Below are 15,098 nucleotides of genomic sequence, written 5' to 3'. Positions count from 1 at the left end.
GATTTGGTGTAAGACTTTCTTTTTTTTTTTTTTTTTTAAGAGTTTATTTATTTATTTGAGAGAGAGAGAGAGCACAAGTGGGGGAAAAGGGAAAGTTGGCTCCCCGCCCAGCAGGCAGCCCGACGGGGCTCAGTCCCAGGACCCTGAGTTCATGACCGGAGCCAAAGGCAGATGCTTAACCGACTGAGCCGCCCAGGTGCCCCAAGACTTGCTTTCATTATAATAGGCCATGTAGTAGCTAAGTTGTGGGGGTGGTGATGTATATTTCACCTTCCTACTTTTCTTTGCTAGAACCGGAAGAGCCTCACCACTAAAGAATGGCCAAATTGGCTTGGGTCAGTTCAATACATCCTTCCCAAACTCACTAATCAGGTAAATCCCTCTTCCCCAACCCCAGGGGTGGAGAGAGCAGGAGTGTTATACTAATAGAAGTTCCTTCACATGGAGGGGCACCTGGGTGGCTCAGTCTGTTAAGCGTCTGACTTTGGCTCAGGTCATGATCTCAGGGTCCAGGGATTGAGCCCCATGTCAGGCTTCCCACTCAGCGGGAAGTCTGCTTCTCCCTTTCCCTCTGCTCCTCCCCCAGCTTGTGTCTCTCTCAAATAAATAAATAAAATCTTTTTAAATTTTTTTATTTTTTTATTTTTTATTTATTTAAAAAAAATTTTTTTATTATTATGTTATGTTAATAATAAATAAAATCTTAAAAAAAAAAAAAGTCCCTTCACATGGAAAGGAAACTCAGTAGTAGGGAATGAGAGTTCTCCACTAACAGTGGACAAACCAATGTTCTAGGCAATAGAAATAGCGTGGATTAAAACACAGAGGCCGGATGAACACATTCAGGAAATTATAAATCATTCAATATTCCTGGAGTATAAAGGGCAACAGGAGGAATGGTGGGAGATAAAAGCAGACATCAGGGCAGGGATCTCTCACAAATCCATACAAAAATTTAAGAACTATCTAGCAGTGCTAAGTAGGATGAAAACAGGACAGGATTTGAATATTAGAAAAATGCCTTTGTTGGCAGTGTGGGGCGTAGAGTGTGAGGGGAAGGCAGCAAGACTAGAGGCAGGGATACCAAGAAAGTAAGGCACTGCTGCTGATGAAATGGTCTGATCTGAAACAGTGGAAAAGAGATGGCAAAGAAGAAAGAACATGAATGGTTCTCAAAAAGGAGAATTTGGAAGACCTAGTGATTGAGTGGATATATGAGGTAAAGGAGTGTCTTGATCCATTCAGGCTGCTATAACAGAATATTCTAGACTGGGTGGTTTTTAAACAACAGGAATTTATTTCTTACAGTTCTGGAGGCTGGGAAGTCTGAGATCAAGGTGCCAGTAGATTCGGTGTCTGGTGAGAGCCCACTTCCCGGTTCGTCGACGGCTGTGCCTTCACTCGGCAGAAGATGGTAAGGAGCTCTCTGGGGTCTCTTCTCTAAGGGCACTGATCCCATTCATGGGGGTTCCCACCCTCATGACCTAATGGCCTCCCATGGCCCCACCTCCTTATAGCATCACTGGGAGTTAGGTTTCACTATATTAATTGGGGAGGGGTGGGGCGGGGGGGGGGGACACACAAGTATTCAGTCCATAGCCGGGACAGAGGCTTGTAGTGTCATCTCCATTTTCAAAGTACACAAGTGGGCACAATTTACAGAGAAGCATTCAATCTATAAATATTTATTGAGCCACGAATATATAAATAGCAAATTGAGAGTAGTAACTGTAGGTGGTAGGTTGAATTTCCCACAGATGACTACCACAAACACATTTCCGAGGGTAAAATCCTTCTCTGTATGTTGTGTACATAGTGCCCAGAAATCAGGAGTGCCTTACTATAGGTTTCTTACGTTCGGTAGGTCATTAACCTCTGCTTAGGCAGTGTCTGGCCTGTGGCAGTTTCTCAATAAATAACCTGCTGAATAATCTAGAAGAAGCATAATACCCCTGTGTGTTAGTTATCCATTGCTGTGTAGCCAGTTCCCCACAAGTCAGCATCTTAAAACAGTGAACGTTTATTAGCTCACAGTTCCTGTGAGGAAAGAATCAGCAAACGAATGGTTTGGCTGGATGGTTCTGGCTCACGGTCTCTCACAAGGCTACACTCGAGGTGTCAGCTGGGACAACAGGCGTCTGAGACTTGATGAGACCAGAGGAGGCCCTCCCACAAATACTCACTAGGCAGTAGGCCAGAGGCCTCAGCTCCTTGTCATGTGGGCCTCTCCATAGGGCTGCTCACACCTGGCAGTCCCAGAGCGGATGATGATGATGATGATGATGATGATGGTGAATGAGTGAGAGAGGGAGAGAGGGAAGGAGGGAGAGAGAGAGAGGCCTCACTGCCCTTTATGACCAAGTCTCAAGTCATCATCCCTTGTGCGCTCTTCTGTTCATTCGAAGCAAGTTACCACTAAGTCCAGCCACCACGCCAGGGAAAGGATGACGCGCTATCAGGGGGTCCCTGGGGACCATCCTGGAGGCAACCTATCATACTTTGTGAATTGTTAACCGACTGTGCAAATAGCAGCCTCCAAATGCTCCCACAAATATGTTCTTTGCTGTGAAGGTGGCTATAAATTATTTATCAGCCTCTCCCTCATAGTTTTGCAAACATGGTAACACTATCACCTCTTTGCTCCTCAAATGCAAAGGGCACTCCAGCAGGTAAATGGACGGTAACGACAACTACCTTAGCACCACAAAGATCCCAGGGAAGGGGCGCCTGGGTGGCTCAGTCGTTAGGCGTCTGCCTTCGGCTCAGGTCGTGATCCCAGGGTCCTGGGATGGAGCCCCGCATCCAGCTCCCTCCTCGGCCAGGAGCCTGCTTCTCCCTCTCCCACTCCCCCTGCTTGTGTTCCCTCTCTAGCTGTCTCTCTCTCTCTGTCAAATAAATTAAAAAAAAAAAAAAAAAAAAGATCCCAGGTAGGCCGATGAATTGCCTTGAGGCAGTTTTTGTTTGTGTCTTCAAGGTTGTCCCTTGACTAGAATGAAAGTTTTGTATTTCTCAAGCCCGGCTCCATCAGCCGGGCAAAACTCGATACCAGTTTCAGCGTTAAAAAAAAGTATTGACTTGGGTAGATCATTTTATTCAAACCCTTGTTCTAAGATGACCTGTTAAGACAAGCAAAGTGTCGCTACAGTCAGGAATTTTTAAATGAAAGTGCTCAGTGTTTTCCAAAGAACAAAATGTGGGTTTGCTTCAGGGAAGGAAAATATTTTTTTTTTCTTGGTTTTAAAACACGCACACTTTCTCTTTCATAAAAAAAAAAAAAAAAAATTAAGGTGAATTTGCTAAACAGAGATTTGGGCTGAGTTTGCCAGAGGCAAAAGTGGTCCCCTGTGAAGATTTTCTGGCTGGCAAGCCGGTATGGTCATCTGATGGGTTAGAGATATGGGCCCTTTGTCTATTTTTATTTTTTAAATTTTTATTATTTTTTAAAAGATTTATTTATTTTGAGAGACGGAGAGCACGTGTGTGCGCACGCGCTAGCAAGCAGCGGGGAGGGGCAGAGGAAGAGAATCTCCAGCAGACTCCCCACTGAGTGTCGCTGAGCTCCATCTCATGACCCTGAGATCATGACCCCAGGTGAAATCAAGAGTCCCACGCTTAACGGACTGAGCCACCCGGGTGCCCCTCCTTTGTCTATTTTAGCCCATTATTTCTGCAGCCTCAGCCAGCGCCTGTCCTGCTTCATTCTGCGGGATGAGTCTCTTCATGCCAATTCCAGATAGAGCCTCGGAATAAGCAATTAAATTTTCGGGGGAGCACACGTGGAAGGGTGGGAAAAACAATTTTTCTCTTACAAGACAGTTGAATAAAACTATCCAAAGAGAGAAATGAAATGAGTCCACTTGATATCAAACAAAGACGCGTGAAGGGAAATTTTCCCAATTATGCTGTGGGTGTGAATGTTTTCACACAGCCTTTCCCCAAAAACAATTGTGCGCGGTGGCTGCCAAACCTGGTCCAGATGTTCCACATCAGCCTTCCGAGATGGCATCTCTGCCTAGCCCCGACAGAAACTCACTGTTTACTCTAGCTGAATTTCCCCAAACTCTGTCCCTCCAAGACCAAATGCATCTTGGTCCTTAGAGTTCTGTACCACCTTGGCAAGCTCTGTGTGGCTGGTAACCTTAGCCATTAAAAATGCTTTAAAATCATTTCTGTGTAGTAATTAGATTAAGATTTGTCCTTTGAAGTCCGCCTCCAATTGGCATTTCAGATATCACTTAACAAGCTCACACTCGGCTTTTGTGTTCGTATGTTGGGCCCTGTGGCCATAGGGCCCCTTGAGTTTTTACTTCAAGGCTGGATTAGTGGACAGGGAGCAAGTTTATCACCACCAATACATCTTTAAAGAACGGTGCTTTCATCACGTAGCATTTTCTCCTTTTCTTAACCAGCTCTCTCCTCTATCAAATGTTTCAATAACCATTCGTGTTATCGAACGGTTAACAGGCCTCGACTAGTGTTTCTCAAACACTAATATGGATATGGATCATGGAACGTCTTGTTAAAGTGCAGATTCGGATTCAGTTAGGTCTGCGGTGGGGCCTGAGAGTCTACATTTCGAACGTGTGTCCCGATGATGCTGATGTTGCTAATTCCAGACCTACTTTGAGTCTCAGGGACCTAAAACTACACTAATGGTGATGAGAGGCAAACTGGCTTTGCTTTCAGTACCTCACTGGTTATCCTTCTTCGGCGAGCCACTTGTAGGGTTGAGATAAACAGCTTCTCACCTGAAGAATAGTTCTCTTTTCCTCTTTCTCTCTTGTGAGGCAAACGCTTGAATTTCCCTCCAGCTAAATCCGTTTGAATAAAGAAAATACTGATTGAGCAACTTTACATCAATAAATACATTCCCTGTTTCTAATGATTGGAGTAAGTAATGGAAATTGGATGGACATTTTTAGCAATTGTTTTTTCTCTTTAAAGTGTCAGCACATTAGCTGTGGTTTATTTGCTTTGTTTGAAGTGACCTCCAATGCTGCTCAGGAAACACTCTACACGCTGCTTTAAAAGAATTAATCATATTGAATTAGTGATTGGTTTTTAAAAGCCTTTCTAATGGCAATACACTCCCAAGGACTTTCAGGGTCATTTCGTACCTTCTCTCTCTCACTCTCTCTCCATCCGTCTTTCTCTCAATCTCTCCCTTATAATTGGCCCATGTTTTACAGACTCTAGAAACCTTCCCAAACTTGCTGATTAATATTAATAATCGGAAGTAGTGAGGTAAAGGAACCCCATTTCTTTAAGGATGCTCCATCCAGCTCCAAGAAGCCCACTGGCTAAGAGAGACTGGGGATAGGGCATCAGCTGGCGGAAGACAACAAGGCGAGAGGAAAATTCCCTTTGCTATTCACTGGAGAGTTTCAGGCAATTCCCAGAGGAGTGGCTACACTCAGTGTGACTATTTAGTTTCATAGAATATGCTCCCTTTTAGGTCTTTCTTGTCACTTGAAGAATGTGGGGTCTGCAGAGAGGGAAAAGCAAATGATTCCCACTGAATCTCTCTCTTGGATTATATTTATTTGCCAAAATCTTGTAGACCCAAGAGAGAAATAATACAACTTCACAATTTTTATCTAAGTCTCTCCAATGTCTTGGCAGGTCTAGAACACTTAGTTTTTTCATTACTCTAATAAAGGAGATCTGTAGGTGACTTTCTTTGTTTTGTTTTTGTTTTTAAACAGGCTCCACACCCAGCGTGGAGCACGATGCGGGGCTCAAACTCACAACCCTGAGATCAAGACCTGGGCTGAAGAGTCAGACGCTTAACTGACTGAGCCACCCAGGCGCCCCTGACTTTCTTTGAGTTGTAATTTCATAGTTCACTATTTCCCTTACTTTTATTAAAAAACAAAAACTAGTAGCTCCCTTTTTGCTACTTTACCTTAGATAGAGAAACTTGAGGTACCACAGCACCTGGTTTCAGATCCTAGCATTGCTTCATCCCTAACTATCTGACCTTGACTTAAGATGACTTAAGTCACTTAACCTCAGTTTCCTCACCTGAAAAACGGGGATAATAAAAGTACCATCTTTGTAGGGGGCATCTGAAGGAATACTAGCTGGCACAATAAAAGTGCTCGATAAAAGTTACCTATTGTTTTAGTCCTGTTCAGCTCAAATAACTGCAAAATGCCCAACGTGGATCATTGCAACATAACCTACTACTAGGTTCTGTCCATGTGATTCTGAAACCAGCTGATCAGTTGTCTGCATTAAGTCAGTGCCATGGTTTGGTGATGCGACAAGACAGTCATGTGTGCCTACAACATCAGAGCATAGCAAAGGTATTGTTTTTGTTGTTGTTTTATTTTGTCTTCAGCAACTGTATTGTTTTTACCCACCCTCCCAGCCCATGAGGGCTTAAGCGAGAACAGAAGTGATGAAAATGCTTTGCAAAGCTCAGTGCCCCACGCGGAACACACACACAGTGATACTTGCTGTAAACTACACTAATACACTATAACCCTGGATTTTATTTTTAGTGTCTGGTTTTCTAAAACCCTATGTGGTACAGGTCAACCAATGTTCAAGCGTACGTAGCGCCACTGCCCCGACTTAGGTGCTGTGAAAACTTAAAAGATGATGTAAGACAAGGTTTCTGCCCTCAAGGATTTGACAAAGATTTTACACCAGAGACCAAGCATCTGCGGCTCACCGTAAGGACGGATGAGGACAGGGGCTCCAGTAGATTCAGAGAGCCAGCCACGGGGGGTTTTCGAAATGCTGTCGTAGTAATTAAATATCCCCTGAGGCGTCCCTATTTAGAACTTGGCTTTACATCTTAAAGATTTCTGGTTCATTCCCACAATGGCCAAAGAAAGTTTGTGTCTGTGTTATATGTCTTGTGTGTGTGTGTGTGCATGTGTGCGTGCAAATTGCTGCCCTAGACCAGTCTAAAACAACTTTTTTCCTTTTTTTTCCATTTATTCAACAAATATTGATCAAGAGCGTATTACGTGTGTTAGGAGTTGTGCCCTATTTATTCCAGTCACAATTGTACACACAAGTCCGGAGTCCTTTGGGCAGTGGCTTTAGTAAAATGAATAAATTAGGGTAAAATCTTTCACTCTTCTGATTAAGTAAAGTATCCGTGTAGGCCAATTTCAAGATGCAGGATTCGTTTTAGAAAAAGGTATCGGGGCGCCTGGGTAGCTCAGTCAGTTACGCATCCGACTCTTGATTTTGGTTGAGGTCATTTTCTCGGGGACCTGACCTTTGGCCTCTGCGCTCAGCGGGGAGTCTGCTTGAGATTCTCTCTCTCCTTCTCTCTCTGCCCCTCTCCCCTGTGCTCTCTCTCTCTTTCTCTAAAATAAATAAATCTTAAAAAAAGAAAGAAAGAAAGAAGAAAGAAAGAAAGAAAGTGAAAGAAAGAAGAAAGAAAGAAAGAAAAGAAAGAAAGAAGGAAGCATCAAGATGCTGGTGGAGAAATCTGAAGTTTAGTTATATGGAGATGTGTACCAAAACCAGAAATGATTCTCCATACCTTTTACCATAAAAGCAGTTTGTTGCCTGTCTGAATGTTCCAGTGTCATTTTATTGGTACTCATTCTATTTTCAGAGTATTACTTGCTACTGAAAGAAAATAGAATCAGGTTACAATCAGATCCTTAGTTCAGGAGCACTGTAATAATATCCAATTTGCTGGATGCTGCAAGTGAAATCACTGGGTAGCCGAACAGATGGGGCCCTTTTATGTTCAGCTAGAGCATACTCAACCTTTGACATGAGATCTGTTTGTAAACCAAGAAATGTTAGCTTAAACCCCAGGGCCTCTTAAACCCTTGACTTCTCTGAAAAATGCTAGAGGATACATTGAGGCAAATAGTTTAAGAAAGTTCAAAATAGCAATAAGTGCTTGATGAACATATTTGACTCCATGACATTTCAGCCTCGTTGGTCAGGGAAGATCTTTTTTTCCCTTGAAATCACTTTGGAGGTAACATGATTTTTCCCTTGCTACTCAAAAAATATCTTTACTTGTCATAAAATGAAATAAAAAACCTCCAAGCCCAAGCATATAAAAGGCTTAAATGCATGAGCCTTATCATGATCTTTCCTATTGTAGTTCCGAAATTAGTCCTGAAATTCCACGGAAGGTGCTGAAAATGTCTCTTTTGCATTTCTTTTCTAGATTGTTCCCTCTCTGCGCAATGGTTACCAGAGTCTTTTAGAATGACTTATATTTGCTAATTGGATTAAAGGTGTGATAATGGAAGAGAGTTTTTTCCAATATCCCAGTAACGTTCTTAATCTGGGAAACAGATGTTCCCACACCTTTTTGCATCTTTGTGTTCAGTGATTACAGTAAGAAGATTTCAGAATCTTCCAAATAGTTCAAATTCATTTTCCACACAGTTGGAAGTGGGAAGCCATCAGGATGAAGGCCTTGAAACTTAAATGTAATCAACAGGAGTTGGAAGAAGGTAGAAAAGGGAGAGAGGAGTCCGAGTTGTTCTTACTTGTGGTTTCTAGATTTCTCTCAGCGCTCAAAGTCATCCTCCCGTTTCATTCATTTATTGGAGCAGTTAATGCTTTTTATGATCTCATGCACACAGAGAAAAATATAAAAATGCATTTACCAGGTGGAAAACGAAAGATAATTCTGACTTAGGTGGTCATACTACCTTCATTGTAGATAATTCTTATACCTAAAACACTATAAAAAGGCAGTTTATCATCTATCCATTAGAAAAAAGGTGCTAAAACCAGATAAAACCTTCTCCTATCTTTCACAATAATTTTGTCTTAACTTGCTTTTCTTTCGTCCAAAAATGTTTATATAAGTTTTGTAGGCCATCAGTATTTGAGAAAACGGGAGGAAAATGATTCTTTTATTATCAAAATACAGGTCATAATGAAATATATGGTTTCTAGTGTTCAGGTTGTATTTTGTTTTTAAAGCCACAAAAATCTTCTTACGGTAGCACCCTGGTTGAAAGTTTTAACAAACTTGGTTTTTAAAAAAAGTTTAGTAATAATAATAATGGGAAAAATCCTTTGGCCGCGTTCATCTGTGAGAGTGATTAATCTGGTATTATAAAACCTCACATTTTCCATAACCGATATTTGGAATCAAAGATGTGCAGGACGTCTGTCTACATCTGATGTTATACAAAAGCCTTGGCATGCATAGACATGGAGATTCTTGGGTCCTGCTCCCAAAGGGTCTGATTCATTAAGTCTGGGGGTTTCCCTGGGAATCTGCACTTTTAACAAACAGCTCTGGGTGATTCTGATGTTAGTGGTCCAGGGACCATTCCTGGAGAATGGCAGTTTTGGAGCTTGTCTGAGATTGTAATGGTGCGACTCAGCCCTGCCCACCACCCTCTGCTTGCACCGCTATTACTAAATATCCCTCAACAAAGATCTTCAGGGGGATGACTTTCCTACAGCTCCAATATCTTGAAATACATTCTGAATTATCCTCAATTATAACAATTATGTTTGGTTAAACACCTTTGAGTTACTCACTAAAATACTCCTGCAATTAGTGAATGCACAAGGGCATATCTGGTAACTCTATTAATCACACTACATGTTTGGCCAGAAACTCTGGTTAGATAAGAGAGGTGGGGCTGCCTAGTCACCCAGTTTTGAAATCCAACTGAAATGTTAGAATTCAAGCAAAGGGCTCTTAGCCTACCACCATTATATATCGGAAAAGCGATTGTGTCATTCAGAGCAAATACTCAGAGATGGTGCCTATACATTACAGAGATATTAAAAGGGTAAAGAGAAGGGGTTGAATTATGACAAAGACCTGGCTATTTTGACAACTGGTATATAGTATGGTCTGTTTCACGGAATTTCATCATATATTCCTTCTGTTTATCTTCCTAAATCAATTTAGATGTGTTGACTCCAGCGATATTTGAAAAGGCTTCTGGTGAATTCTAGACTGCCTCTGAATAGTGTATCCCTCATCACGCACACCTGGAGGCAAGGAGGCGTCAGGAAGTGGCTGCACCAGAGAATGGCTTTTCTTCCCTGGGTGAAAGCTGGACCATGTCTGCAAAGGAGGCCAGACAAGCTCTCACAAATAAGGTACAAGACAGAGTTCCTATGAGAACCAACTATTTACTTTCCCTCTCTTTTCTCCTCTGTTGGCACCCTGCAGAAAAAAAGGAAGTGTGGTAGAATGTATTATTGGTTCACAATTCTTCCTTTTATTCCCTTCCTTGTGCTATACTTCACTAGGTAGATGATGCTTATCTGTCCCATTGACTTTGAGTTTGGCCATACGACTTGCTCTGCCTAAGGGCAAGTGGGCAGAGGTGATCATGAATCAGTTCTGATCCAAGATGCTAAAAGGCACTGCACATTTCTGCCAGACTTTTCTTGTACTTCTGTTATCTCCCTGCGAAGAGCATGCCCTGGGCAGCTGTGGATTTCAGAATGAGACACACATGCAACAGGCCTCGCTCTGATTCATAGCCTTAAGCAGAGCTGCCGTAACTGGCCCACAGACACATGAGTGGGAACAATAAGTGTCATTTTAGTAAGCCACTCTGATTGGAGGAGGGGCTTGTCTGTTATGCAGCAGCATCATAGCATTAGCTGACTAATACAGGAGGGTAACTGCCATTTACTCAGGACTCACTCCTTGCCAAGCACCATGCACACTAACTCCTTTAATCTACAAAATTTCTGAGCTCTATTGATGCTCCCATCTTTCATGACACATCTGCCCAGAGAGGGAAGGACCCACAGCTAAGAAGTGGCTGGGCCAGAAATTCAAATTCACACGTTCCCCTGTCCAAATACAGCGATTATTTCATGGCTCTTTCCTACCTTCCTGCAGTTAGCAGCACAGGTTGTAGCAACATAAGAAACGATTTTGCTCTTTTATGAAGTGCTTTACAGTTTGATGCATTTTTATGTACCTTTTTTCACCAATAAGAAAATGTCCAGGGGGCGCCTGGGTGGCTCAGTCGTTAAGCGTCTGCCTTCAGCTCAGAAAATGTCCAGTTACAAATCGGGGTAGTTCTGTTTAGCTCTTCTCTAGATTGAAACACAGCCCTTGAGATTTGAAATGGTGTCTTCTGTTTGGCAAGTATTGTGCTTTAGAAACCACAGGAGGGCTTAAAATAGACTGGAATATTCTGAGGTTATAGGTATGAGAGAAAATGTACCAGATAAAAACCAGTTGAGCCAGTGTTTGGAGCCTTTCTTGACCAAAGCAGACAGACTCCATAGAAACTTCTCAGGACCATCCCTCTGACCACACTGGAGGAGACAACCGCTCAGAAGGCATCACTGGTATGGTCACTGTTGACAGAAGGAACAATATTTTCCAACTCGGGCTGCACATTAGAATCACTTGGGGGGGGCTTAAGAAAAACAAAATCTGGGCCCTACTGCCAAACAAACTCAATCAGAATTTCTGTATTCTGTACATCCGTATGTTTTTAAAGTTCTCCAGGTGATTCTAATATAAAGCCAGAGTTGCATTCCACTAAACTAGAAGATGGGACACAGAAAATGTATTTGCTGACATTTAACATTGAAAAATAATTCCAGGGGCGCCTGGGTGGCACAGTCATTTAAGCGTCCGACTTTTGGTTTTGGCTCAGGTTGTGATCTCAGGGTCATGGGACCGAGCCCCAGCATCGGCATCGGGCTCTGCTATCAGCATGGAGTCTGCTTGTCTCTCTCCCTTCCCCTGTGCCCCTCCCCTGCTCAAATAAATAAACAAATAAATCTTTATGAAAAAAATTCCAGGCCGTGGCCCACACCTGGAGATTGGAGTGAGGTCCAACTTTGCGTGTCTTTGAACTTCCTACACAGTGACTCCTCTGTTATCATTCTTTATCATCTCTTTTTCCTCCACTGAGTATTTACTGAATCCAGACTTAGTTGCTGACATCCATATCTATGTCAGTTTCTACAACAGTGTTTTTGTTGTTGTTGTTTTTTAAGATTTTATTTATTTATTTATTTGACACACAGAGAGAGAGACAGCTAGAGAGGGAACACAAGCAGGGGGAGTGGGAGAGGGAGAAGCAGGCTTCCCGCCGAGCAGGGAGCCCGACGTGGGGCTCGATCCCAGGACCCTGAGATCATGACCTGAGCCGAAGGCAGATGCTTAACGACTGAGCCACCCAGGTGCCCCTCTACAACAGTGTTTGCCAAGGGCTAGACTGTAAAAATCTACAGATTTTTTGTAAGAAATTCACTACAGCTGAGATCAGCTAATGTAATGGGAGAGATGTTACTAGCTTCACTAGCCAAATAAATAAATAAATAAAAGCAACAACTGTCATTTATGTTGTGTCTATGTATGGTTCACACTCTTCTAGAAATATTTCAGAGCACTGACATTCTGGTTTAATTTGCACATTCAAGTTCCCAAGGATTACCTTTGATTTGCATAGCAGGAGACTGAGGTCCCATATGCCAACTGCTACCTCACTCCTACACAGAGACCCTCTTGTGGTGCTTATCAAATGGCCTCCCCGGGCTATGTGGGAAACTTTCTACTTCTTCTTTTTCCCCTAAGATTCTATTCTTAAGTCATCTCTACACCCAACGTGGGGCTCGAACTCCCAACCCCTAGATCAAGAGTTGTGTGCTCTACCGACTGAGCCAGCCACGTGCCCTGAAACTTTCTATTTCTTTTCCCAGTAAGACACACAAACTTCTTACGGCACTAGTGGTAATTAATTTCAATACATTTGAATGAAAATACTATCTAACATTTACAGAGTGTGTTCTATGTGCCAGGCACTATTTATAGTGTTCTATATGCATTAACTCGTTTAATCCCTAACCCTATGAGGTAGATGATTTATTGTCCCCATTTTACAGATGGCACAGAAAAGTAAGGTGCCCAAGGTAACTAACTTATTAAATAATAAAGCTGGAATTTGAACTTTCCTGTATGGATACTATTTATCAATTACCAGTTTGAAAGGGCACCAAGTGTGGTCAAATAGCATCTAGAGTTAGGAGACTTAGGTAAATATTTTCAAATAAACAATGCATATTTAAAGAAAACAGTCATTCCAAGCAATCAGAGTAACTTTCTGATGTCTCTAGGTCTTCCATGCTTCTCCACTTCTTATCACAAATGCCAACCTGATGAGTTAATAACAATAAGAGAAAATGATCGACTCACTCAGGCATATGAGACGGGTTCAGTGTGCTCATACTCGCGTCCAGACAGGAGTTCAAAGGCAGGGTGACTAATGAGTATTGCATGAAGGCGCAGCTGGTAGGAGGCATCAGAACCAAGTGTCCTCGGCTGGCTGGCCTCTGCATCTGCTGGAGCGCCCACTTCAGGGGGTGTGGAGAGCAAGTGAAAGCAGGAGATGGATTTCTTCTGTAGAAATCTTCAACAATGAGGAAATTGAGATCAAGGGTGAGAAGCAACTCCACGTGACATTCTGCCAAAGGGCAATCCCTTCTGGGAAGGGTTCAATGCAAAGGACTTACCCTGAGAGTTCTCATCACTCCCACACACCCTCAGACTCAAGCAGCCACCCCTACATATCCGAGAGGAATGGCCCAATCCACAATGCCCCATTTATCCCACTTCTGCCTTTGAGAGAGAAAGACCTCATCCACTGTCACAAAGGCAATGCTTTGCCAGAGAAAGCAGTAACTTTTGTTTGCTTAAGAAGCACGCCTATAAAAAACTTTCATCACTCCAGATGTCTTGGGCCAAGTTCTTTCAAGTAAGTTCCATAGGGAAGAACTTTTGAAACTGGATCAAAAATGATAATCAGTGGGGCGCCTGGGTGGCTCAGTCGTTAAGCGTCTGCCTTCGGCTCAGGTCGTGATCCCAGGGTCCTGGGATCGAGCCCCACGTCGGGCTCCCTCCTCGGCAGGAAGCCTGCTTCTCCCTCTCCCACTCCCCCTGCTTGTGTTCCCTCTCCCGCTGTCTCTCTATGTCAAGTAAATAAATAAAATCTTAAAAAAAAAAAAATAGGAATCAAAACAGCCACAAAATTCACGTCTGTATCAGGCAAGCCAATGGTTCCCTCCTTGTCCTGGGCCGTGAATCTGACCACCTCACTGGACGAATAGAAGCCATGCAGTCAAAGCCTCTGTCTTCCTTCTCCTCCTCTGTGCACGGCACAGATTTAGGGATAATCAAATATGAGATAGCTTTGGCAAACACGTTTTTTAGAGTCGCGTTGATTATACTCTGGGGAAAATCATATTAAAAGGAACTAGATTGATTTAATTACTGAATTCACTCATCAGTCATTTAGTGAATTTGCCTCCAGGTCTGATTTCCAGTTGCATTTTAAATCTCAAGCTGTTTTCAGAATCAGATTTATCCCCCCCTCATCCTCCCCATCACCTCTCCCGTCCATGTCCCTCTCTCTCCGCCATAGACTCACCACTACCCACCTGAAGTCTTTCTTTCCCACAAGGACCTTAGTGGGACTGAGGCTGAGAATTCCAACATGACTTCTGTGGTGGGAGGAAGATCAGAGATTTCCCTATAGATGAGTCTGGATACTCAAATACTATAAAAAGCCCTTGCTCCCTTCTGAGCTATTGCCCAGGAACATTGTTCACCACCTCAGCCTAGTGGTTTGGTGCTCTCAAGTTGGATCTGAGAACCATCACCAACTTTCAATGCCCTTATGACAACAGAGTTGTGGCTTTCAACTCCCATCATTCCTGTAGACTGGACTTACTGAGGAGCTGCAGAGAAGGCATGAAGGGTCCTCATATGAAGCAAGGTGTCCCTGCTGAGTCCCAAACCAGGAGTCAGTGTCAACAGACCCACCGATTCCTGCCATCCTGGTCTTATTTGAGTTGACTTGAGGTGCCTTTCATTTGGGGGCAAAAAGAGGAGGAAAAACCCCTGGTATCTGCCCTATGCCTAATCTGAAGAATGTCTGAGAACCTAGAAATAAAGTGATCAGGGCCTAAAGCTGAAGGGACTCCATTCATCAGAGACTCTCTGTCATGGTGGGCCCAAGAAGGGGTCATGCTCCTCCACCCCTACTCTGCACTGAAGGGTCTGGAGTGGCCACTAATGGAGAATGACAGTTCACAGAAGAGAAACAGGTGCCTACTTGGCAACTGTCAGGAACTAGGTACTTGACAGCAAGGAC

The 15,098-nt window shown here is 43.1% G+C and overlaps 1 long non-coding RNA gene across 1 annotated transcript in view; it reads right to left on the bottom strand.

Annotated features, from left to right (window-relative positions):
* Positions 1-13,586, bottom strand: part of LOC144380410 (uncharacterized) — a 47,480-nt gene extending 33,894 nt beyond the window's left edge. The window contains exons 1-2 of the long non-coding RNA XR_013444537.1: positions 13,459-13,586; positions 13,142-13,355 (exon numbers count right to left, since the gene is read on the bottom strand). This is a non-coding gene — a long non-coding RNA (uncharacterized LOC144380410). The remainder of the gene's footprint in view (positions 1-13,141; positions 13,356-13,458) is intronic.
* Between the last annotated feature and the right edge of the window lie 1,512 nt (positions 13,587-15,098).

The sequence above is a fragment of the Halichoerus grypus genome, chromosome X (genome assembly GCF_964656455.1).
Source record: "Halichoerus grypus chromosome X, mHalGry1.hap1.1, whole genome shotgun sequence".
Taxonomy (NCBI): domain Eukaryota; kingdom Metazoa; phylum Chordata; class Mammalia; order Carnivora; family Phocidae; genus Halichoerus; species Halichoerus grypus.
This window is presented reverse-complemented; position numbering and strand designations above follow the sequence as displayed.